Below are 26,031 nucleotides of genomic sequence, written 5' to 3' on the forward strand. Positions count from 1 at the left end.
GGAGTTTTTGAAGCTATATGGTTGATTCGTGTAATATGTGTTTATATAGTATATATGTGAATAGAATGTATATGAAAAATAGAACATTTGAAATACAAATAAAACATATTGAGATGTTTCTAATGTTTTGAATTGTTTTGTGAGGCCTATACAAACTGTTGACTTTATATTTAGAGCTAGTCTCAGAGGCAGGTTTACTTTTTTCTTTTGGTTATTGGTTTAATTTCACTGTCCCGCTTCAATATTTATCTCTTGTGGAGAATCCCTTCAAACTAAAACATGCCATGGGGACACACCCCCCAACCATTTGTGCATTTCTGGAATGTAGCCCCGAGAGGCAAAGCTGATTGTTTGATTGTTGAAATCCTTTTAATCCGAGCGAGTGTTGCTGAGACAAAGATGTTTAATTATAAATACCCCTTTAGGGAAAAATGGAAAAAAGATAAGGAAACCTGACTGATGTAGAATTGACTGAGGCAAAAATAGTGCCACAGGAAGTTGTCATTTTGGCAAAGCTCCACCTGATCGTATTTTCATAAGGTGTATTGTACCCTTCCATTTTTGTGGCACTGTGCTGTGGTTATTTGCCGACATGCCTTGCAATGCTCTTACACAAAATAGTGGTGCCGACCCCTAGGCCGCCATTTTGGGTGTAGTTAACAACTTAGATTTCACCAAATGAGTTAAAATGCTGATTATCGTGGTCTTTCTACTAGCCAAACTTGACTTGGATGAGGGCTAGATTTCCACAACAGTGCCGCATATAAACAAATAGCGAAAAAGGGATGGGTAGCTGTTCACTAACTGAAGCATCTATATACCTAATGAGGATTGCACATAACACATAAGAAGAAGCATTGAAAATGCAATAAGTCTCGCCTTTGATTAAGTTAAAGCCATTTGCTTTGCTAATGGTATTGTATAGCAAAGCAAATGGCTTTAACTGAAAGGCGAGACCTATTGCATTTTTAATGCTCGGTATTCTAATATTAAATGCGTAAGTGTCATTTTATATGTCCACTTGTTCCGCACGTGTTTTATTGTGGCTCATTTAGTCTCACTGGCATGGCATCTATATAATGTTTGCTTATACGGTTAGAAAATTAATATCTAGAACGGAAATACTATAAGGCATGGATTCAGTTTATGGAGACTGTAAACCAAGGTTTGCTGTGCACGTCCCTGCTTTATTGTTGCGCTTACAAAACAGAACCCCGGACCATACTGACCCACCGGACCTTTGCTGGCTCCAGAACACAGACACTAGCCGAGGCTGGCCGCCAATCATGACTGCCCTACTATGGCGCTGAGCGATTCTGCCCTTTTTCACTTACCACTTCCGACTTCTGTCCCATTCTCTGCCCATTGCCGAACCCAGAGAGACGGACTACATGTAAACATATCCATATTAACCGTACAGTTTCACATTCTGCACCTGCGCACTAGGCTTGGTTAAACGTCAGAGCCCCTTTTGTATTCATATGCATATTCACAAATCTTTTTGTTATGAATTATTTTACCCAAAAACTGTTAAGAGACCGTGGCAGAAGGAGGGATGTGAAAAAATCATTAAATACTTGAACAGGTGAGCAACTGAGGTACTCATATTTATTGTAATACCTTCAAAATATTTTTCTCTGGTAAATTTGCATAAGAAAAAAGTATTGCACATATATAGCATATACTTTACGTATCATAAAACATACATGTGAAAACATTTAAGGGCTTAAAACAAAAGGCATTGTGATTTACAATGCCCATAGCTCAAACTCGCGTAAATGCAAGACCTATTGCATTGGAAATGCTTGTTTCCTTGGGTTAACAGGAGGGTTCTTAGATTGAACCAATTGAGTTGGGCCTCTATGGTTTGTGTAAAGTTGTGCCAGAGGATTGTTAACCCATGCTCTGCAGCACCTCTTCACTCCATTTGATTTGTTTACAGATACCTTTTCCAATATGATTTTTTTTTTTTTTTAAATGTGTCACACAAATGTGGGAAAGGCTAAAACATGGCAACTTTTGTAAAGCTTTCCATCCATTGGTATGTTTTTGACCTCAAGACTGCTAACCTGTCTTGTTATCTCCAACCATTTTACATGTTTCCTCTTTGTAGTTTTGTGTGTATTTTCTCTGCCCGGGAGTGCCAGCCTAGAGAAATTCCACAGGTACAAAAAAAAACTGTTGATAATTCCACATTCTAAAATGCATCTCTGAAGCACTAAACAGCTGTGGTTATGTACTCTTGTTGTGAATGGTACACATAACTAAAGAGCTGGGGCAGTACCTGCAGAGCACAAAATATATAAACTAGACCGGTAGAGTGCTGTACCACTTCATTGCCACTCTAGAAACTGTAGTAAAATGGAGAACTATAGCCCACTATAGAGTGCAGTAATGGTTGTTAAAGGCCACAAATTCAAGTGATAGGCCGCACACTGCTTGTGTAGAAAGGGATGTGCACAGGACTACAGAGAGAGTTGCCGTTCTGGCTGTGCAGTGTAGAGTACTCAGAGCAGTACAGTAAAGAGTGGCGGCATCATAAAGTGCACAGAACCTCACAGTACCGAACAGCGGTACTGAGCAGGGCCAGCAGGCCGAGTAGTAGGAGGATACAGGCATGCATCCCCAGGGAGAGGGAGCCTGCAATTATGGAAATGGGGCTTGGTACCACCAGGAGCTGGAGGGGGAAAGGCACACTAGGGAGCAGGAGAAAGCTACGCGCACCCCGCGACCAGTGGCAGGTGAATGCACCTTGTGCAGTGGTTACAGGTAAGTACACCTTTGCATCCGGGGGCAGCAGATAAGTACACAGCGGGCAGGGAGCAGCGCTAGCAGGCACATTCAGCTGCATGAAGAGAGCATGTGTGTGAGGACAAGAGCGCTCATGGAAGGATACGAGGCAGGTGAGTGCACTTTAGGTTTAGAAAGGTGAGCCAGGCACAGGGTGCGTGTACCTGAGTAAAAGTGGTCAGGTGTGTACTTCTGGCTGCAGAGAAGAGATGGTGAGACAGGAGGGGTCAGTTTAGTACACCTAGGTGGAGGAAGGGGGCGACGAACAAACATGTGGGGCGGGAGGCAACCAGGTAACTAATTCTGGGTGAAGGAATGAGCTAGGCACACCGAGAGCCAGAGGTAAGTCGGGGCAGCTAAATGCCCCTGGCCGCTTGTGGGAAACAGGTAAGTTTGCCTGGGCGAAGACGTCAGGTAAGTGCACATGGGCATAGGAAGGGACTGCTATGCACAACAATGGGCGGCAGAGGAGAGGGTACGCCCCCGGGACACACAAATGAAAGGTGAGTCGCAGAGACGCTGGAGAGGGTTGCTACATCTGGCTGAGGGGGTCACTTAGGTACATTGAGTGATGGGGCAGGTAAGGACACCTGGGCTTAAAAGTGGGCAGCTAAAGGAGGGACTGGGGAGAACCGGGGCAGGTAGATATGGCTGGTGTAGGGGGCATGTGCCCGGGTGCCCAGACAAGGTGCGGGGCAGAGGAGCTCTGCACTCTGGTGGGGCCAGCCAGGGGCCACTCTTATGTGCAGGCAGGTGAGCCGTCCCCCATGTGGCGCAGATCCAGATAGCCCGACTAGTCCCAAGTCCGACTGGTGTCAGAGGAGAGCTGTGCATACAGCACCATGCTCTGTTTATAAGCACGAGAGCAGCCGGGCTGGGAGTTTAAAAGCTTTTTAAAGCAGTTCCTTCCTGTTCTTTTCGCTGCACGGTCTGCGCTCAGGGGCTCCCTGAGAACTCTGCTGTTCCATGCACATTGCTCTCTGGCTGCTGTGTCGGCTCGCTGCACACTGTGCCCCTGAGCTGCTGTTACTCTCTGTGCACACTCACACAGAGCCTTCCTGCATGAGCTTGTGCTCCGTGATCTCTGCAGCTCAGTGCGGCCCTTCTTCTCTGTGTTTAGTACTGAGTTGGAAGCTTGGCTGGTCTGTTCAATCTTACACTGTTTCCGATTCTTGTGCACACTTGTGATCTGCGCATTCTGCAGCTATGTGTGCACCAGGGCCTTGGAACATTGCTGTTTTGTGTATTGTTCGCTGACAGAAATCATTTTTTAAAATTTTTTTAAAAAGTTTTTTATTAAAACAATAACAAGAACACAACAAACATCACAAGGCAATAATGACAATTGAACAGCGGGACATGGGTCCGTGCAGAAGGTGCTCCGGGCAACGGCATATATCATACAGACAGTAACCATAAGAAAGGAGGGGGGCAGCGAGGAGACAAGCAATAGTACCTGAAAAGTCATTAAGCGGAATGTCAATCATGGGGACAAAGCAACGTCGGGAAGCAAAGCATGTGGGGGGGGTGCAAACATCTCCACGATAGGAGTTCCACTGCGACCAAATTCTACTCCATTTCTTGGGTCGACCCCATGACAGATAAACAGTTTTCTCCCTAAACATGCACCAGTCCATGTTCTCCTTCCAGGACGATACAGTAGGCGGCCTGTGGGACCCCCACAGCTGTGCAATGTCTCTTTTCGCAATCATGTTGCCCAGGGTCGCCCAGGTGGTCTGAGCCGTATTGTAGTCAGTAGGCTCCCCGACATTAAGGAGACAACGCCTGGCTTCGGGAAGTAACGCAACACCAGTCACCCTTTCCATTACAGCATGCACACGGGACCAAAATTCACACACCACCGGGTATTCCCACAGAATATGGAAAAAGGTGCCAATCATGCCACATCCACGCTTACACTGAGCATCCGTAGAATAGCCCATGCGAACCAGACTCGGACCAGTGACGTACACACGATGGAGGATCTTGAGTTGGACGAATCGAAGGCGAGCTGGTATGGCGACCTCCTAAGGCGAGGACAGGGCGGATTGCCAGTCCTCATCGTCCATTTCTAGACCATCAGCGGTCCACGAAGCCCTGAGGCGCACAAGCAGATCAGCCCTATTGTTTATGAGCTTCTTATAAATCAGAGAAATAGTGCTATCGGGTACATGTCCATCAAGGATACGATCCTCGAGGGGAGAGGACTCAGGAAGATCCGTCCCCACGGTACAAATCGACAATAGGGCATGCCGGACCTGGGCATATCGGAAATATTCTCTATCCCCCAGGTCGTATTCGGTCTGTAGCACCGCAAAGGATTTAACGTCTCCTTTGGACCAGAGATCCCCAACCTTGCTGAGACCAATCATGTGCCATTTATCAAAACCTTTCGTCCGCCACAAATTACCCAAACATTCAGAGTCATACAGGGGGGTCGCACGGGTGAATCTGTCAGTCCATCCAAGAGCCGCAGTCGCATCTCGCCACACTCGTACCGCAATTTTAGTGGGGCCTGTCAGCGATTTACAGAGCCTCCGGGAATAAAGCACCCTGTTGAAATTTCCCCCCGGCAGAAGGTGTTTATCCATTGCAAAGGCCGGGGCCGGACCGGGGGCATACGTCGCGTGGTTAACCGCACTCAGCTGGGAAGCCCAATAGTAGCGCCTAATGTCGGGGAGGGCGATACCTCCGTCGTACCACGGTAAGGTAAGTTTAGACAGAGCAATACGCACACGCCCATCCCAGACGAGTCGCATTTGCAGACCCTCCACCTCACGAAAGTACCGAGAGGGAACAAGATCAAACGAGTTCTGGAGAGCGTACAGAAATCTGGGCAGCGACATCATTTTAAAAAGGGCCGCACGACCCAGTGGGAACAACGGCAGCCGATGCCAGCGAGCGACATCCAACTTCAGCCTCTGAAAAGGAGGTAGTAAGTTACGTTCATAACGAACGGCGGCATCCAAGGAGATGTAGATCCCCAGATATTTAAAGCCGGTCTCATTCACTTGAATCGGACATCTACGAGGCAGTGGGGGGGTCCCCCAGCCAAAACGTAGACACAAGATTTGGTCCAATTAATAACGAGACCCGAGTTCTTCCCGAAGGAGGTCAGAACATCGAAAAGCACATTAAGTGATTTCCAAGGGGAGGTGAGTTACAGGAGGATGTCATCCGCATAAAGCGAGATACGATCCTCAAAGTCGGGAGTCCACCGAATGCCCCTCATGGAAGGCTCCCAATGGAGCCACTCAGCCAGCGGTTCCAAAGCAAGGGCGAAGAGTAACGGAGACAGCGGGCAGCCCTGCCGGGTACCCCGCCCGAGCGCAAATGCCCCGGACACCTTACCATTAACCACCACCTGAGCCAGGGGGTTCTCATAGAGAAGCTTAACCCAAGCGATGAATCCCGGGCCGAACCCAAACTTCGAGAGGGCAGCCCAAAGGTAGGGCCACTCAATGGTATCGAACGCCATCGTCGCGTCAAGGGAAACCAAAATGGCCGACTCAGTGAGAGACTCAGCCCGCGCAAGAACTCCATGGAGTCTCCGCAGATTAAGGGCGGTGTTACGATGAGGAATCAAACCAGGCTGATCCGGATGGACCAAGTCCCCGATAACCGTAACCAAGCGGGTAGCCAACAGTTTGGCAAGAATTTTGGGTTCAGCGTTAAGCAATGAAATAGGTCTATACGAGGCACAGCGATCACGAGGCTTACCCTCCTTGTGGAGAACCACAATGGTAGCAAGCCGCTGATCCGCGGGCAAGGAACCAGAGTCCAAAGCCTCCAGGAACATCCCCTTTAAATAGGGTGCCACGGTGTCAGGTCGCAGCTTATACAATTCGATGGGCAAGCCGTTGGGGCCCATTGCTTTACCAGAACGGAGGGAACGAATAGCACCCGCGATCTTATCCACCGTGATTGGCGCGTCCATGAGGTCTCTGTCGTCCTCTGAAAGACAGGGCAACGCAATGTCCCGAAGAAGTAACCGGGAATCATCCTCGTCTCTGACAGAGACCGAGGCATACACAGTTTGGAAGTGGTCAACAAAGCAATCAATGATCCCAACAGGCTCAGTAACACGCGCACCATCCAACCTCTCGATCACAGGGACAACACGATTCTCTCTCTCTTTCTTATCCAGCCACGCAATCAATTTACCAGCCTTGTCCCCCACGTCATACAGCCTACCCTGTTGCTCACTGTATATAACCTTAGCCGCATCAGTAACGAGTGCTTTGTAATCAGCCTGCTTCAAACTGAGGGTATGCGATGCCAAACGTGTCACACCTGAACCAAGATCATTCTCAAGTGTATTGATATCAGTTTCAATCCGCACAATTTCCTCATTTTTAGCCTTCTTTGCAGCAGCAATAAGTGACAATGACTGCCCACGGATAACCATCTTAAAAGCCTCCCACAGCGAAACAGAAGAAGAAACAGACCCCACATTGTCATTGAAATAGTGGTCAATAGCTTTAACAATTTCAGAACGAGTCTTAAGATTACGGAAATACCAAGGGTTGATGGGGGAAATCCTACCCGCACTGCCAGCACCAACCCGAAACCGAAGCCACAAAGGAGAATGGTCCGATATACCCCTAGGAAGATGACGAACCTCAGCGATGAGGGAAGATTGGGCCGAGGGCATCAGGAAATAATCTAGCCTGGAGAGACTACCATGCGCTCTAGAGTGGAAGGTGTACTGAAGCTGTGTGGGATGCATCAGTCTCCTGCTATCAATGAACCCAAAGGTTTCCAGCAAATCACTGAGCCACATCTGAGATCTGAACAACTCCTGGGGTGGAAAACGGTCAGCAGTACCAGAGACAACAGAGTTAAAATCCCCACCAAGGATAAGAAGACCCTCGGGTAACCCTAGCATAACCTTACCCACATCGGCATAAGTAGGGGCCTGTAGGCCCGGAGGGACATAGATCGAGAGAATGGAGAGAGTCTTCCCCTCCCATCTACCCGTGAGGGCAGCATAGCGCCCCCTATCATCAAGTACCACCTCGTTGATCTCGAAAGGGAGAGACGACCGGATGAGAATGCCCACTCCCCGGGAGCCAGAAGTGAAACCAGAGTGAGCAACTAAGCGATAACCACGCCTATTCAAGGCTTGACAGACGTTACCAATCAGATGCGTCTCCTGTAGGAGAACAACATCGGGAGAATGGCGTCTGAGGAACTGCAAGACCACACCCCGCTTTATTGTGTCTCTCAACCCATTAACATTCCAGGACAACAGTCTCAACTCACCACCCCCCCATCCCTGAGAACGAAGCAGGGCACCCCACACACGAACCCAAATGACACGAGCAGAAAGGAAAATCAATATGAAGCCTTGTGACAAGAAAAAAACACACACAGTCCCCCCACCACCCCCCAACAGAAAACCGTTACAACGCCCCCCACCCTGCACCCCTGCGTACGACTCAGAAGCCACCCAAACTTGCAGTGTTTCTGTCGCCCCATAGTGAAACTACTCTACACAAAGAACCCAGGAGGAGAAAGAGTCCCCAGTAACCCCCGCCACCCTCAGGCCTAAGCTACAAAATAAAAACAAAAGAACCAAAGTCCAGACTCAGCCGAGAAAGTAGAGCAGTTCAGACGCCAGGGCCCACAGCATCATTCCTGCTCGGACAAGCCACCTTCCGCACCACCAGGGTGCTCAGTTCGATCATCACTTTTGGGCAAAGAGTCAAGCCAGTCACTGACAATGTCCGGGCGATCAAAGAAAAATGTTCGTTCACCACGTTCCACACGAAGTCTGGCCGGAAACAACATGGCATACTTGAGTCCCAGGTCCCGCAACCGTCTCTTAACTCCCTGAAACCCCATCCTCTGCCGCTGAACAAATGGAGTAAAGTCGGGGTAGAAGTTCACAGTAGAATTTTCGAACTTCACCGGACCTTTGTCCCGGGAAGCCTGCAGGATAGCGTCCCTGTCCCTAAAGTGGAACAATCTGGCAACAATGGGTATCGGGGGAGCCCCAGGCTGAGCTTTCCCTCCCGGAACCCTGTGCGCTCGCTCAACCGCAAAGAATTTGGTATGCCCGGGGGGAGCAAGATAATTCGAGACCAGAGATTCCACTAGGAGGTCAGTAGTAGGGGGTCTCCGGAACACCAATAATGCGCACGTTGTTGCGACGGGACCGATTATCGTAATCCTCCAGACGACGGGCCATCATGTCCCGAGAGGAACGCAGGTTCCCGATCTCCGTTTGGATCTCTGTGACATCAGTGGTCAGACTGGAAGTCTTCAAATTTAACTCCTTGACCCTCTCATTGGTCTTTGCCAAGTCCGCTCTGATTAACGTAACATCCACAGCCACCGTGTCTATCTTGGAGGCAAGTGCCTCATATTGCTGTCCCATGGAGGTCCTAAGGCCGGTGATGGCGCCCATGACATCCTGCAACGATATCTCTGTTGCGGCAGGTACAGCCTTAGGAACGTCAGGCGAATGGCCAGCATTGCCGGGGGATCCCTTTAGTTGAGAATAATGATCCATAATATTCGTCTGTGATGGGCCCCCACGAAGCGATGCCTTGGTCTTACGTTTCTCCGGCTCGTGTCTAGCGGCCATACTGGAATAGGGACCCCGGAGGGGCCCGCGCGACCTGGTGAAAATGGCCGAATGCGATGAGGCCAAAAGACCAGGAAACCGGGCCAAATGGGCGCAAATGTCAACAATGTGGAGGACACGGTGGTCAAATGGAAGGCCAGAAGCAGAGCCGCTAGACCAGGCTGGGGCAGGAGTCAATCTGAGCCACAGTCCAAGCAATCCGCGCTGGGAGTAGAAAGTGAAACCGAAAGTTAGACAGAGGCCGTCAAGGGGGAACCCCTTCGGCCGATGTTGTTCGATTACTCCCCGGCCAGCAAATCAACTGAGCCTCCGGTGTCGCCTCGGAGCGGGCCGAGAAAGGTCCAGACGATGTAGAAATGGACACAGGCGTCCGATTTCGATTTTTCGAAGAATGTTGAAGTCAGCCAGAGTCCGCCTTCAAAAGCCCATCGGTAAAATCAGGATTTAGAAAGGATAGATGCGAAGGGCGGCGCGGGTCTCGGGAGCTCCTCACTCACGCGACCATCTAGGATGCCCGCGAAGCTCCTCCTCCAGAAATAATTTAATTGTGAAATTCCCCATGCGGAGCTTATACTTTAATGGTGACCACACCCCTTTGTTTGAACACAGCTCGCTGTAAGCTGAATACAGCAAGCAGCGTTTAAATAAAAGGGTATGGCCACCATTAAAGGAAAAGCACCATATGGGGCGCTTTCACTCAAATTTATTTAAAAAAACTAAGTTTTCGTAGCGCAGTCTGTCCTTCACCGCAGAGCATTGTAAAGTTTGTAGCAGCAAGCGTGGTGTCCCAGAAGCTGGCGTCGTGCTCATTCTTACAGTTTAAAAAAATAAATACATAAACCGAGCGTGGTGTCCCAGAAGTGGAGCCACGCTTAATCGTACAGTTACCGTACCAGTTAACCTCCAACTGTCGCAGAATTTGCAGTTTGGAACAACAAGCGCGGCACCTCAAAGGCAGCCGCGTGTTTATTTTCGAATCGCGTTTTCACTTCAAGTGAAAGTGCGATGCGAAAGTAAACACACAGCTGACTTTGCCAATGCCGAATGCAAAGAAAAAAGTGCATAGGGAGTAATGAAGGGGAGAGTTTCACGCTGCCGGTAAAAGATCAAATCCTGGTGGGCGTGGCCAAAAGGAGACAAGGCGGCAACAAGGAGGGACTAAGAAGCCTCCTTTGCAATCAAAAGCCAGCGTTTTGCATGGAAGCTGACGCTAGCTAATTAAGAGCTTTGTAATCTGTATTGATTCCAAGAAGCTCTCAGATGCCGAGAGCAGCGCATGTGCGCTGCTATCTCCAGCCGAGACCCGAGAGCAACACATGCACGCTGCTATCACCCTATAATGTGAGCACCAATGCTTTTGGCTGTATTTTGACTGCTCATAAAAAATAATTACAGCTTGCCGAAGCTCTGTTAAACTTTATTGTTCTATGTACGCCACACTAAATTGTAATTGGTGTAACATTTATTTGTTGTTTTTATACGGCATGGACTAAAGCCAGGTTCTCCAAAGTCGGCCCTGGAGGGCCAGATCCATGACAGCTTTTTAAGATAACTACATTTATCTGAATGTGGGTATGCTAGATATTGCCCCCCAGGACCAACTTTGGAGATTCCTGCACTAGAGTGTCTTAGGCTTTACGAAGTTATAGTGTAGATAGATAGCATTGGTAGTCAAAAGTCCTATACACATTAAAGGAGACTAGAGAACAGACATCATGGGAGGTATTATGCTATTATGCTCTTTACATAGGTGGTTTTGGAAACTGCAAAGCAAGTATGTTTCAGTAGGTGTCAGTGTGCCAGGCTGGGATCTAATCGGAGAGGGATGAACACCTATAAGCAGTGAAACAGCATTACAAACCAGTAGAGAGACTGCACATTAATAGTTATTATTTATTTGTCTCAACTCTGTTGCTACACTTGCCATGTTGTTTATAACTTGGATAAATGCTAATAAAATATTTTATGATAAAACATACCTTTAATAACCACATTAAATGGGATATGACCTCTGATCTTGAATAATTGAGTAATTACTATCGTTTATGTATATTCTGTATACATTCTAGATATAGTCTACATTTTTGAAGTACTTAATTTCAATGCAATAGATTAAATATATCTCATTTTAATTACTACTCCTTTCTTGTTTTACAGAATAATCGATTATATATAAGCAGATACAAGCGTAGGCTAGACACACAGGGAACTTAAAACGGATTTATGAATTTGCATCAATTTCTAATTTAATATGGGCTTCCACACGTCATACATGATGTGAATATATCTACTCTACTGGAATGCAAGGTAAGAAATCATTTCTCACTGTGAATATTTATTATGAACTAGCACAAATGCTGATCATATGTATTTTGGTGTTTATAACGCATTTGATTGTATGTTATCATGTACATGGAAAACTGTTGGACTCTACTACATATGATTTATAATGATGCAGTTCTTCCTGACTACAGCTAGCTAAAAGGTGGACATTTGTAGAATGAATATGATATCACATTTTGCATGTTGCATACTGAATTGTTATGAAACAGAGGGATTGGCTTCTTTACTGGTGACAACTAAAACACCTGCTACCCTCGAATAAGGAGCAAATCATGATGGAGAAAAAAGGAGGAGAATAAATGTTAGGATTTGTAGCTCTTTGCTAAATAGATACCCACAAGCATGCTCTCCGATCCATCAGCAGTGAAGAATTACGTTTATTTATTACATGAAAACATTGATTTTAAGTTAATACTCATTTAAATGAGAGTCATATCAGAGTCATATCAGTATATGTACAGAAACATTGACATCACATAGTCATTTATATTTTTGCTTAGATTAAAGACAGCTGCATGATTAAGATCAAGGTACTAATGGACAAGTCGATAAATAGAAATGATAGCTGCCTAAATCTGAATTTCATAAATGATGTACCCAACATTTAATATTGATATATGGCGATGTAAAGGTTCACAATGCATTAGGTCGTCAAATGATGCTGATTAAGTAGTTAATTGAAGTTCATTATTATCCCAGGAGCCTTTGGACTATTTATGCCCTTAATTATTCCAGATATTAAAATTGATAGATATAGTCTCCCGAATTACAATATACAAAGCTAGTACATTGCTGCTGTGAAAGAACCATTTCACAATTTCAAGAGGACTTATCAGTTTTTGGAAGTCATAGTGTAAATACGTTTTCTATACCTTATTGTCCTGTTCATAGCTTATAGTGATGAGGAATGATAGACTATATGCTTCCGGTTGTCCTGTTGAATGTAATTTGGAAGAACCGCCATTAATTACTATTTTTGTGATAAAATGTGCTATGGGTACCAAGTGACAGGTGGTGATCGGGGGCAGGATTAGGTGTAACATTAGGTGTAAGGACTGTCGGATTGTATGATGTGGTCTAGTGGTTGGGGTGGAGTTAAGAGGGAGGAGCAGGAACGGGAGGAGCCAGAGACAGGAACCACGACAGTTAGAGTAGGGACGGGGAAAGAGATAGACGCATGAATAAAGAGCTAAGTATACACAAGCCTGTGTCCGTGTATAATTGTCGTAGGATACGACAACTGGCGACGAGGGTGGGATCGAGCACACAGCGTGACATGTGCTGATCCTGTGACGCTGCCCGACACTGTGACCCTGTCCCCGGCAGCGTGAGTGAAAAGCCGACCCTGAACCTCCATGACCGCGTGGAGCGGTAAATGAGCGTGGGAGCGCCGTCGCGCGTAGGAGGGTCGGAGCTCGCCCGTGTGTGGGGCTGGAGCACAAGAACAGAAGTGCCCACCGGGAGCTTACCCCGGTGGCAACTAGCCTGAAGCTCGCCCTGCGTGTGGGGCTGGAGCGTGGAGCTGAAAGCGCCTACCGAGTGCCCACCTCGGCGGCAGAAGCGCAAGTGGAAGCGCCCACCGAGTGCCCACCTCGGCGGCGAACAGAGCGGAGCTCGCCCCGTGCCTGGAGGCTTGAGCGTGCCCACCGGAGCCCACCCGGCGGCAGTAGCAGCGAAGAGCACCCCACGTGTGAGGAGTGGACAAGAGACAACCAAAAGCCAACCGGGAGCCCACTCCGGCGGCAAGAGACGAAAGAAAGAAATCTCACCTGCAGCAGTGACTCTGGCAGTGGATCGCGGCTGAAAACGGCAAGTGGTGAGTGGGAAGCTGCAGCCCCGAGTGAATGTGTGGCTCCGGTCGAAGGAACGAGCAGAAACTACCAAAATCTCGTTGAAAACGAGATTCCCGGCGGCCATCTTGAAGTCAGGCAGCATTGGCCAATCCCCTGCGAGGGATCATCGGCGGCTATTTTGAAGTCAGGCAGAGAGCCTGAAACCTCAATGAAGCATTGGGAAATACACTAAAAACAGCAAACAACCTTTGACAAGTGTAAAGGCAAACAAGCACAGGCTGAAGCAAGAGGCAAAAACACATAGACAAGCACAAGGACATGCATGAGCTGTCGGCTCTCCCCGGACCCCAACGAGGAGTGTCCAGTCCCTGGGCGTCGTGCGAGGAGATTCGCAGTTGCGACACACGAGCCCCAAAAGAGATCAATAAGCACTGGCAAGTGCAAATTAAATGAGAAGAGATCTAAACAACAAGCAGCGGCAAATGGAAAGTGCCTGACTGAGGACACGAACACAAGGAAGACAGGCCAGACTGCCCCAAAGAGACAAACTAACACCGGCAGAGGTAAGAAGCAAGCATAGACGCATGCAAGAGATAGATGGAAGCAACACAAGCAACACGTGGACACCAATAAACCCGAGCAAAGACAAGTACCAAAGTAAACCTCAGCACCACGGGAAGACAAAGAGTTGCAGAAGTGGGAGAAGTTAAGAAAACAAATGATCCAGATGCGGGAGCAGACAAGTATAAAAGAAGTCGTCTCTCATCAACTGAGTGACTGGATAATCTGCATTAGCTTGGAACGAAACGCAAGAACACTGACAACAAACACAAACAAACACGTTTCGTATATAAACAAGCCCAAGCAACTGCAAGCCTCGACGCTAACAAGCTCGGGATCACGCAAATCTTGAACGAAACTGACACAAGCAAACACGGATCCTGCACGTAAGCAAACACGAGCAAAGGCGAATACCGAAGCATACCTCCGGCTCCACGCAACGATAAATGATCAACCTACCTGATTCCAAAGAAGATAACCAAACAGAGACTAGAGACCGGGAGGGTCAGCAAAAGAAGACAAGAAGAAGAGGAAGGGAACGGTCCTGCGATATTGTCAAGCCAGCGCAGTCCACCATCATGTCGGTGAGAGAAGAAACTCATACTTCGAGCCCCTGCATTGGAGTGCCACCCCCGGTGACACAGACTAGCAACCAGAACCTGGGGCCAGAATGGAACTGGTGGCTGGAATCACTGGACGATTTTCTTGAGGCAATTGGTGAGCGAAGAGACAGGAAATGTCTGATGCTACTCCTTCAACTGGTCGGTCATGAGGGCCGACGCTTAATCAGAACATTTCCCAAAAGGGACACAGAGAGCTATGAAAGACTCCAAGTGAAGTTACGTGCCCATTTCCATGCACCGGTGGAAGTGGATCATGCTCGCATCGCTTTCAATACAGCACGGCAGGAACCAGGAGAACCATTGCCGAAATTCATCACCCGGTTGCTAAGTCTGGCACCCCACTGCTATTTCAATACATTTACAAATGAAGAAGCAGTTCGGCTCCGGATAATCGAAGGCTGCTCAAGCGCAGACACAAAGCGCAAGATTCTTCAGGAACAGTGGTCGCTAAAGAGAATCATCAGAGGGGCCGAGGTTGGAGTGCGGATGAAAGCAAAAGACTTATCGAAAGACATGCACTCGAATGCAAGACACATGGATGTCTGGAGAGAAACATCCCTCATGTCTGGGGGCAAGGCCCAGGAAACAAACAAAACTGAAAAGAAGGCGGGTGAATCAGAGCCAAGACGAAACAAGAGACACAGCGTCATGGAACACCCCAAGTCACCATCACAACAGACCAGGATGAATCAGGATTGCGAAAGCGACACTGATACAACCTCGCAGAGTTATTCAACCTCAAGGAGTCAGTCAACGGATGACTATACTGATACAACCTCACGGAGTTACTCAACCTCAAAGAGTCAGTCAACCGATGATGAAAATGGTTATGAAGCAGATGAAGTGTCAAGCGGGTCAGATCACACCCATGAACAATATGGCAGATTGCTCAACAGGAGGGCAAGCAAGACAAACTACAGAAGACAGGACCAGTCCCGTCAACGCCGGAAATCGGCACACGAACATCCCCGGGCATCCTCCCGCTATGCACCAAAGTCTATAGATGAGTCCGAGGAAGCATCAATCAGCGAGACATATCACCCCAATGGCACGGACGTCAGCACGTCTAACGAACGAGAAGAAGAAACCAACCACATGAGGAGTGGTAAGTCACTCAGACACCGAAAAGGGAGGGGCACGTGCACTCAAGACAGTTGTGTCAATGAGAAAACGGAGAAGGGACAAGTGATGTCCCGTGTAAAGGGTAAAGACCAAATGCGCCGAGATCAAACTAGAGAAGTAAATGTGTGGTTAACAAACAATCTCTCCATCACAACAACACAAAAGACACATAAAGAGACGTACCCAAAGGAATGCTCCATAGATAGCTCCGACTTCAGGAGCATGTCATCCCAAACCACCGACTCAATAAACTTATCAGTCACGATGCCCTCAAAGGAACGTTCTCAAAAGAAATCCACGAACGACTCCTCCGAGTCGGAAAGTATGTCTGTCCAATCGTTCAGGTCAACAAAATCATGGTCCCGACCACGTCCATGGCATCAGTCACCCGACCGCACAACAGAACCAAAGGACACCATGTCTCATCAGTCATCGCCATTTCAAGACATGAGTAATATGCCGTCACCCCTGATGGGGTCAGCGAGGCTGACTAAAAGAACTGACGGAAGGAAAACAAAGAGATGGGACAGTATCTACCAAGTAGAAAAGGATTATCCTGTCACCCCGGGAGGAGGACCAAAAGTGGTGACAGAGATCGACTGTCACCGAATGAGAGAGAAACAGGTACCTGACCGGATGGTCAGGGGTTTCGCCGGTCTCAAACATGAGCGGGAGAGAGAGACACAAACAGAGGCAGCAAACGAGTCCAGGAATCAAGACAGGACACCCATTTCAGATAGTACATTAATGTCTGGCATGCCCGATGGTGAACAGAAGAACAGTGCTGCTCCCAACCCGACAAGACAAAGAGAAATAACCTTACAGGTGGGAGCTCGGAAGAAGACCGGAACATTGTCCACTCCCGAAGGAGATCAACCGTCAACAGAACAAGAGTCACCAAGGAAAGCAGACTGCCACTGCCGAGCTGAGCCAGCAGCAGTCACACAACATGAAAGAACCATGATAACTGCGGAACCGGATAATAAACAGCCCACACATAATGGGTTGCATTCTCAAAAGTGCACTCCCGTAGTCAAGGATGTCTTGGTTAAGGCACCGAAAAGATTGGTCAATGTCAATACCACCACGGATTCGACACTACTGATGCTTGAAGAACAAGCCGTCCGCCAACCCGTGTGGTGGATTGAAGAATTGCGACCACTGTGGAAATTAAGTTCAGTTTGTTAAGAAGGGGGGAGATGTCGGATTGTATGATGTGGTCTAGTGGTTGGGGTGGAGTTAAGAGGGAGGAGCAGGAACGGGAGGAGCCAGAGACAGGAACCACGACAGTTAGAGTAGGGACGGGGAAAGAGATAGACGCATGAATAAAGAGCTAAGTATACACAAGCCTGTGTCCGTGTATAATTGTCGTAGGATACGACAAGGACAAGCAAGGATGATGTCATAGAGCTCAGGGAAAACTTGGAGAGTTTTGACAAGTTGGAGGGGAAGAGAAGGATAGGGCAGTGTAATAAGTGTCAAATGGCAGAGGTTTCCGAGGGAGTCGTCAAAAAGGACAGGATACAACAAGTTAGAACTTTCATGGAGAACCTGGTGAGGCAATGAACGTTTTATAATCAATAGAAATATTAGTTTGTAGTGCCTTAGCAGCGGGGAGAGAGGTGCACTTTGCGACTAACCACATTGGATGGTGCTCCCAACCTCAGGCACAAAAATTATTTCCAAATCTTTCTCTCTATTCTTAGAAGTTTCATGTAAGCAGATGGAAACCATTCTTCTGCACTGTAAATTACCTAAAACACAGCCTGCACTTAATGGCTCCCTAGCCTCATATACATTTCAGCAACACCAAATATAGATAGCATATTTTTCCACCAACATTTTTCTTAAAACATCACAGTTTTACAAAAAGTGTGTATGCATATGCCCCTGTTTGTATGTGTGTGTGTGTGTGTGTGTGTGTGTGTGTGTATGTGTAAGTGAGCATGCGTGTTTCACAGGAGGCCATCAGATAAATGTGATTGAGAATTAACTATGCCAAGATTTATTTATTTATTTATTTATTTATTTTTTGCATTTGTAATGCGCACAGATACCCACAAAGGGTTTCCCGGCGCCAGGACTGAGAGGCCGAAAACACAGAGAGCAGCAACAGTCAAAGACCACAATTATTTATTAAAGAGCCAAGTTTTAACGTTTTTCTTAAAACTGGCGAGGTTATCCTCCTTACGTAGGGCTAAAGGGAGGGAGTTCCAAAGAACTGGTCCCAGATGGGAGAACGATTTTCCCCCCACTCGGGCCAGTTTAAATCTAGGAACCACAAAATTTGCTCCATTTAAAGAACGGAGGTTGCGTGCAGGAACGTGGGGCCTAACCAGTTTTTGCAGGTACTTTGGTGCGGTCCCTGCCCTGATCTTAAACATGTAGGTCAAGGCTTTGAACCGGACCCGGTTCTCAACCCTCAGCCAGTGCAGGTCCCTAAGGTGCTTCGAGATCCTTGCTGTCCTAGGGATCTTACACAGCAACCTGGCTGCGGAGTTCTGGACCAGCTGTAGCCGCCTGATCACGGCTAGATTGGAACCCAGGTATAAGATGTTGCCGTAGTCAAGCCTGGATGTAATTAGTGCATTGACTACGGTCTTCTGGGTGTCCACAGGCAGCATCCAGATAATCTTCCGCAGCCATTTGAGGATCGTGAAGCAAGTACCAGCCACTTTATTGACCTGCTGTTTCATCGATAGTGAATCATCGATGCACACCCCTAAATTTCTAACCTGGGTAGCTGGGATGGGGAAAGCACCCAGGGATGGCGGCCAATGGGTATCCTGCCACAGATCTCTGTTTTTACCTAGGAGAAGGATCTCCGTCTTTTCCCCGTTAAGCTTCAGCTGGTTCGTTGACATCCAGCTGAAGACTTCCTGAAGACCTAGTTTCAGCGCAGAGGGGGATGAAGGCTCTGAGTTGGTAAGGGAAAAGATAATCTGCGAATCATCCGCATAGGTCATGAGTTCTAGACCTACTCGCTCTGCTAGATCGGCGAGGGGGCGGAGATACAGGTTAAAAAATAGCGGACTCAAAATTGAGCCCTGAGGCACGCCATGGGGTGAAAGAAAGGTGTCCGACTGGGCATGTGAGGACGAGATCTGAAACGTCCGGTTGCTCAAGTAAGATCTAATCCAATCCAGCGCTGTCCCTCCGACACCATCCTCACTCAGTCTGGCAAGCAGTCTGTTGTGTGAGATGGTGTCGAAGGCTGCGCTCAGATCAAGCAGGACAAGAGCAACCGTTTGCCCATCGTCCAAGAGTCCCCTGATCTTTTCGGTGACTCCCAGGAGGGCGGATTCGGTGGAGTGGCCCGCCCTGAAGCCTGACTGGGAAAAATGGAGTAGGTTGTTGTTCTCCGTGTATGTTGAGAGTACACCATGAATGTGCTTCTCCAAGATTTTTGAGAAGGCAGGCAGCAGGGATATCGGGCGGTAGTTGGCCAGCACCTCTGGATCAGCAGCCGGCTTCTTCAACAGAGGGCTGACCATGGCGTGCTTCCAGGACGCTGGGACAGTTGCCAGATGAATGGAGGCATTTAATGTCTCGGCAATAATCCCCAAAGCAGAGTCATCCAGTTGGCTCAGAATGTTAATAGGGAGAGGGTCACATGGAGAGCCCGACTTAATGGAAGCAGCTAAGGATTTCAGGGTGTCCAAAGAGATGGGTGGCCAAAAGTCAAGCCGTTGTCCTGTTGAGATTACTAGAGATGGAACTTCCCTATCATCCCTCACCGGGGGATTAATATTGGCGAGAATGGTCTGGATCTTTTCCACAAAATACGTGGCAAGATCTTGACATTTTTGAGGGGTAAGGGGGCGTGCAGCCGCCATAGAATTTGCTCCGGCTAGTTCTTTGACTGTGTTAGATAATTATGATATTATGATATTCTCTTGTAAGGATCTACAACAGAGCTTGTTTTTCGCCATAGTTAATTCTCAGAGAGTTTACATTTATTGTAGAAGAACAACTGTGAGCCATTTCTCTAGACCACTGGGATTGCAGTGTATTAAGAGAGTAAAGCCAGTGCAATTAAAAGGTCAGCTGCAGCTTTAACCCTTTTGGAAAATATGATATAATTTAATGTGAATTATTTTTGTGTAAATGCTGATACGCATTCATCCGCCTGCTGATAGGTTGGTATGGGAAAACGTCCTTGTCATAAGACAAACGGAAGCATCAACGTTGCTCTCGCCTTCTGTGACATGGCATCTGTGTGCTGCACTGGGTGCACTGCGGCGACGGGAAGAGGTGTCCTAAATTAATCGTTCCTCCTTGCATTACTGTATAGATAGTGTAAATGTTAAATAAGAGCCAGAGGTGCCTCACCCTAACTTAGTAGAGAAATGGTTCTTATGCAGAACAATTTTGATTGCATTAACCCCTTCCCGACGGGGCTAATTCCCCGGTGCTGGGGGGCCGCATGCGGCGCCGCGGTGCTCGTGACGAGCTCGGCTCGTCACGTAGCACGGTGGCGCTGTACTCATGACGAGCTGAGCTCGTCATGACCACACCCGTTTAAAGGAACGCCCAGCACAGCAGGGAAATTATTCCCGCGTGGACATTCCGCGGCGGTCATGACGAGCTCAGCTCATCATGAGCACAGCACCACTGTGCCTCATGCCGAAGGTGTTAAATATTGAGACAGCAGCATTTCCTGAACATTTGCGAAGATTCTGTATATGACATAGACATTCGTGTAAGTTGCAAAAAAGGCTTTAAACGCACACAGAAATACTGAGAATTTAGCCCAATGTTATGAATTACTCATAAGTGAAATTCACCAATAAATGCACGGGTTATGTAGCTGAAACGTTTCAGTTCTTAACTTCACTCCTGCAGCAAGCACTTTCGAAAACTCCCAAGAATGGCATACAGCAGAACTGAAATAAAATATTAGAAAATTCAACGGGTTTCATATTTTGTACTCTGCGTGGAGAACCTGTGCCTGTAGAAGTCAGTTCACTGCACTCCTGTGCAGTGTCACTTGCAAGCATTGAAATGGGTTGCGATCTGTAGGACCTGGATTAGGTGCAAACACATAGTTAGCAATGGCACTCACAGGGATCCATCTCTTGCATGATAATTAATTACCTTCATGCACATGCCGTTTTTCCTTGAAATGTTCTGTATGGACACACAACACCTCTTGCTTCTGCTTTGCATATCATCACCTCTATGCTGGTGAAGCTGATGATTGTGTGCACCTGCCCCTTCCTGTGGTCCAGTCCCAAGTCAAGTGTAGGTCTGTCTCCACAGTATCAGGGTGAGAATAGACTGGGTTTCTTTTTTTTTGTTACTTCTTACATATATTCTCTCTGACCTTTGCAGTAGTTAAGCCTAGCCTAGCAGATGGGCTATGAACTTAGGTTCCTGCTTAACAACCTCTTCTGTGAGAAACTGTAGTTCCTTGTTCACGAAATATGACTTTCCTAAGTCGAACTGTGGTCATAATGTGCAATGAGATTATTGTTTATTCAAGATGGTTGTCAGATGGTGAGAATGGAAAGTAACTTAAGTTTCAGGAGGTTGCAAGTGATATTCAGCCTTTATAGAGAACAGACTAAATGGGTGAGATTAGGGCGTAGTGTAGAAAGCAGACTATCCAAGCAGACTTTCTTCCCAGACTGTGAAGCTGTCTCACAAAAATGATGGACGTATGCCTTTTTTGTTATTTCATGTTTTTTTGCAAGTGTGTGGTAAAACCGGTTGGTGTTACTATGCCAGTATTACCAACTGGTATTACAGAAAATAACAATCAGTAAAACCTTACCCAGTATTACTGATCACAAAAAACAGCCTCTGTATTTGGTGCATTATCACGCCCTGCTAAATAGATGCTAACTGACATTAAAAAAAGCTATAATTCCAGGTTTCACATCTGGTTTTATCAGCCGGTATAAGACATATTGAGTGCTCTACTACTGTACCAATTTATCGGCCAACTTGTAATGAGGTTTGTTTTTTCAAATTATTCCATAGTGTCTCTGAATACTATAGATTTCAAAGGGGCTTCTGGTATGCCTTTGCTTTTAAAACTCAATTGAGTCTCCTAAATTAATTTAGCATGGACTTCTAATAACACATTGTTGGAAATGGCCCTTTTAGCAGGGTCACCCCTGAGTTGTTTTGCCTTTCTCTTCCCCTTTTTCTGACTTAATTTTTGTTGGCTTAAGGACTCTGTGCACTTTACCACTACTAACCAGTGCTAAAGTGCTTGTGTTCTCTCATAAAACATGGTAACATTGGGTCTTACCCAATCGGCATATTTAATTTACTAATGAGTCTCTAGTAAAGTGCACTACATGTGCCTAATGTTTGTAAATGAAATCCTACTAGTGGGCCTGCAGCACTGATTGTGTCACCCACTTAAGTAGCTCTTTAACAATGTCTCAGGCCTGCCATTGTCTCCGGCCTGTGTGTGCAGTTTACAGTGGTATGTTGACTTGGCAAAATAAACCTTTTGCTAGGCCCAAACCTTCCTTTTTTATACATATGTCACCCCTAAGATAGGCCCTGAACAAACCAGAAGGCAAGGTGCAATGTATTTAAAGGGCAGGACTTGTAGTTGTAACGTTTACATGTCCTGGTAGTGAAAAAACCCCAAAGTCGTTTTTCACTACTGGAAGGCCTATCTTTCCCATAGGATACAATTGGGATTACCTTATTACATTTTATAAGTGTAATTTCCAGTTGGTGAGGGATAAGACCCCATGCCTGGTGTCTCTTGAATCCTAATTTAAAAGCATAACTTATGGTGCAGTAGTATTTTAAATGACAATCCTGAAAATGCCACTTTTAAAACGTGTAACTTCAACAAATGATGGACGGAATGCTGAATGATTCAAACATTCTACCCTAGTCAAGAGATCTGGGTTAAATCCACTGTTCTTTTGCCCATCACGCCACCCCAGTTTGGACCCAGCCATATGTAAATCAGTCTTGCCCATTGCCTCATGGGAACAGTCTTGACCGAACTGCCAAGCCAGGTCCTCTCTGGACTGGAAACAAGCATCCTGGGACCAGTTTCGGGGTACGTCACCCTTCATCAGCCAGGCTAGCTTGAATCCAGTGGCACAGTGAGCAAGGTACCCATGTCTGGGCATACCCGTCCCCCTTAGGGAAAAAGTGTAACTGCAACAAGTGATGGACGGAATGCTGAATTATTCAAACATTCTCCCCCAGTTAAGAAATCTGGGTTAAATCCATAGTTCTTTTGCCCACTACGCCACCCCAGTTTGGACCCAGCCATAGGCAAATCAGCCTTCACCCGGTGCCTCATGGAAACAGTACAGACCGAACTGCCAAGCCAGGTCCTCCGTGTACCGTAAACTAGCATCCTGGGACCGGTTTAGGGGTATGTCACCCTCCATTTACCAAGCTAGCTTGAATCCAGTGGCACAGTGAGCAAGGGACCCATGTCTGGGCCTACCTGTCCCACTTAGGATGAAAGGTGTAACTGCAACAAATGATGGACGGAATGTTGAATGATTGAAACATTCTCCCACAATCAAGAGATCTGGGTTAAATCCATTGTTCTTTTGTCCCACTACGCCACCCCAGTTTGGTCCCAGCCATATGCAAATCAGTCTTGAACCTGTGCCTCAGGCAAACAGTCCAGACCGAACTGCCAAGCCAGGTCCTCCCTGGACTGGAAAGAAGCATCCTGGGAACGGTTTTGGGGAATGTCACCCTTCTTCAGCCAGGCTATCATGAATCTGGCCTGGCAGTTCGGGCGCAGGGTCAAGATTGATTTGCATATGGCTGGGTTCAAACTAGAATGGCATGGGGAGCAGGAAAACGATGGTTTTAGGCCTAGATCTCTGTACTTGGGGTGAATGTATGACATTTTTCTGCATTCTGTCTGTCAATTGTTCTTTTTGCATTTGACAATCCTAGTGGGATGGGTATGCCCAGATGTGGGTACCGTGCTGTCCATGCCACTGGACTCAAGCTATCCTAGCTGATGGGGGGGGGGGGTGAAATCCCGAAACCGGTCCTAGGATGCTTGTTTCCAGTCCAGGGAGGACCTGGCCTGGCAGTTCGGGCTAGACTGTTCCCATTGGGCACAGGGTCAAGACTTATTTGCATATGGCTAGGTTCAAACTGAAATGGCATGGTGAGCAACAAATCTATGGATTTAGACCCAGATCTCTCAAATAAAGTGAATGTAGGACATTGTTCTGCATTCTGTCCATCAATTCTTCTTTTTGCATTTGTCACCCTGAGGGGACCGGGTTTGCCCAGACGTGGGTCCCTTGCTCTCCATGCCAATGAACTCAAGCTATCCTAGCTGATGAGCGGTGTAACCCCGTGACTGGTCCTAGGATCCTTGTTTCCAGTCCAGAGAGGGCCTGGCCTGGCAGTTTGGGCTGTACTGTTCCTGTTGGGCACAGGGTCCAGAAGGATTTGGATATGGCTGGCTTCAAGCTGGAATGACATGGTGAGCAAAAAACAATGGATTTAGGCCCAGATCTCTGTACTGGGGTGAATTATTGACATTGTTCTGCATTCTGTCCATCAATTGTTCTTTTTGCATTTAAAACCTTTAGTGCGACGGATATGCCCAGACCTGGGTCCCGTACTCTCCATGCCACTGGACTCAAGCTACCCAGGCTGATGAGGGGTGAAACCCCTAAACCGGTCCAAGGATGCTTGTTTCAGGCCAGGGAAGACCTGGCCTGGCAATTCGGGCTGGACTGTTCCCATTGGGCACAGGGTCAAGACTGATTTGCATATGGCGGGGTTCAGACTGGAAGGGCATGGTGAGCAAATAAATGATGGATTTAGGCCCAGATAGCTGTACTGGGGTGAATGTATGATATTGTTCTGCATTCAGTCCATCAATTGTTCTTTGTGCATTTGTCATCCCGAGTGGGATGAGTGTGCCCAGACGTAGGTCCCGTGCTCTCCATGCCACTGGACTCAAGCTATCCTGGCTGATGAGGAGTGAAACCCCGAAACCGATCCTAGGATGCTTGTTTCCAGTCCAGGGAGGACCTGGCCTGGCAGTACTGGCTGGAATGTTGCCATTGAGCACAGAGTCAAGACTGATTTGCATATGGCTGGCTTCAAGCTGGAATGGCATGGTGAGCAAAGAAACAATGGATTTAGGCCCAGATCTCTAGACTGTGGTGAATGTATGACATTGTTGTACATTCTGTCCATAAATTGTTGTTTTTACTTTTAAAAAGTTGGCATTTTCTTACTTTAGCCATTTGGTTCCTTCTGCCTGTCTCTGATCACATGTCTGGTGTAGGTGACAGCTGGGCTTTGTGTATTCCTCCTAGAAAGTCACACACAATGGAATCTTTGGTGTGACATGATGGACCATCCTTACAGGATGGGAGGGAGGAGTTTGGCCCAGACGTACTCATACTTGAATAGGCTGTGTCCTGTTGACACACAAAGGCTGCATCCCTTAATGTAATGTCTGGAGCCAGAGCAGGAAGGTGCATGACCTCTGTGTACTTCCAAGGCCTATCTGTGAAGTCACTCCCACTTCAAAGGCCCAACTGGGTATAAGTACTGGACCTCTGAAACCACCACTTCAGTACACTTCTGGACCTCTGAAGTCTCTTCTAAAACAGTCTGCTACATGGTGGTACTGTTTGTCTAAATAATGGCTGAGCACAAAGACTGTCGTTTTTTTTATTCAATATACTTTGACTACTACCAGCCGCAAAAGCCATTCTTCGAGCTTTAGAGGCCTGTAATAGTCTCAATTGTCACTCTTGTAGGAGTGTGATTATTTTTTTTGTTCTGTTTTTTTTAAAATAGGTTATACAGGTGCCACACATATCCGATTTGTACATGAATTTCCATTACAGTGACATAGCATATTCATACAACTTCATCTTCTTATTAGCCGTAAGTGAACAAACATATTGGCTTCAGTCCTTGTTTAATCCACAGATCAACAGTGAAAGAGAGGATATATCACTTAAAATACTGCTATAGTATACATGTCAATTGTCCATCCATGCAAACGGATATTATGCATGAGCGTATCATAGTATGCCTGTGTCTGTGCTATGCCTTTTAGAACCTTAGATCCCTTTATCAGAGAAATAGTGCTCTAATAGAACATTGGGGAGGGGAGATGGGCCTACACAGCAACATAGATATATATATCTGTTTCTTTCGTAATGCCTTTACATCTTGGTTGGTAAACCTGTGTGTGACCCTGGGATCCACGGTCCAC

The 26,031-nt window shown here is 47.1% G+C and overlaps 1 protein-coding gene across 4 annotated transcripts in view; it reads left to right on the plus strand.

The window, feature by feature from the left end:
* Window positions 1-26,031, plus strand: part of GULP1 (GULP PTB domain containing engulfment adaptor 1) — a 1,926,496-nt gene that overhangs the window by 266,000 nt on the left and 1,634,465 nt on the right. For all 4 annotated transcript variants that reach the window (XM_078683687.1, XM_078683689.1, XM_078683690.1 and 1 more), the window contains exon 2: window positions 11,540-11,689. The gene's annotated coding sequence lies outside the window, so the exon portion shown is untranslated. The remainder of the gene's footprint in view (window positions 1-11,539; window positions 11,690-26,031) is intronic.

This window comes from Lissotriton helveticus, chromosome 3_1 (genome assembly GCF_964261635.1).
Source record: "Lissotriton helveticus chromosome 3_1, aLisHel1.1, whole genome shotgun sequence".
Classification (NCBI taxonomy): Eukaryota; Metazoa; Chordata; class Amphibia; order Caudata; family Salamandridae; genus Lissotriton; species Lissotriton helveticus.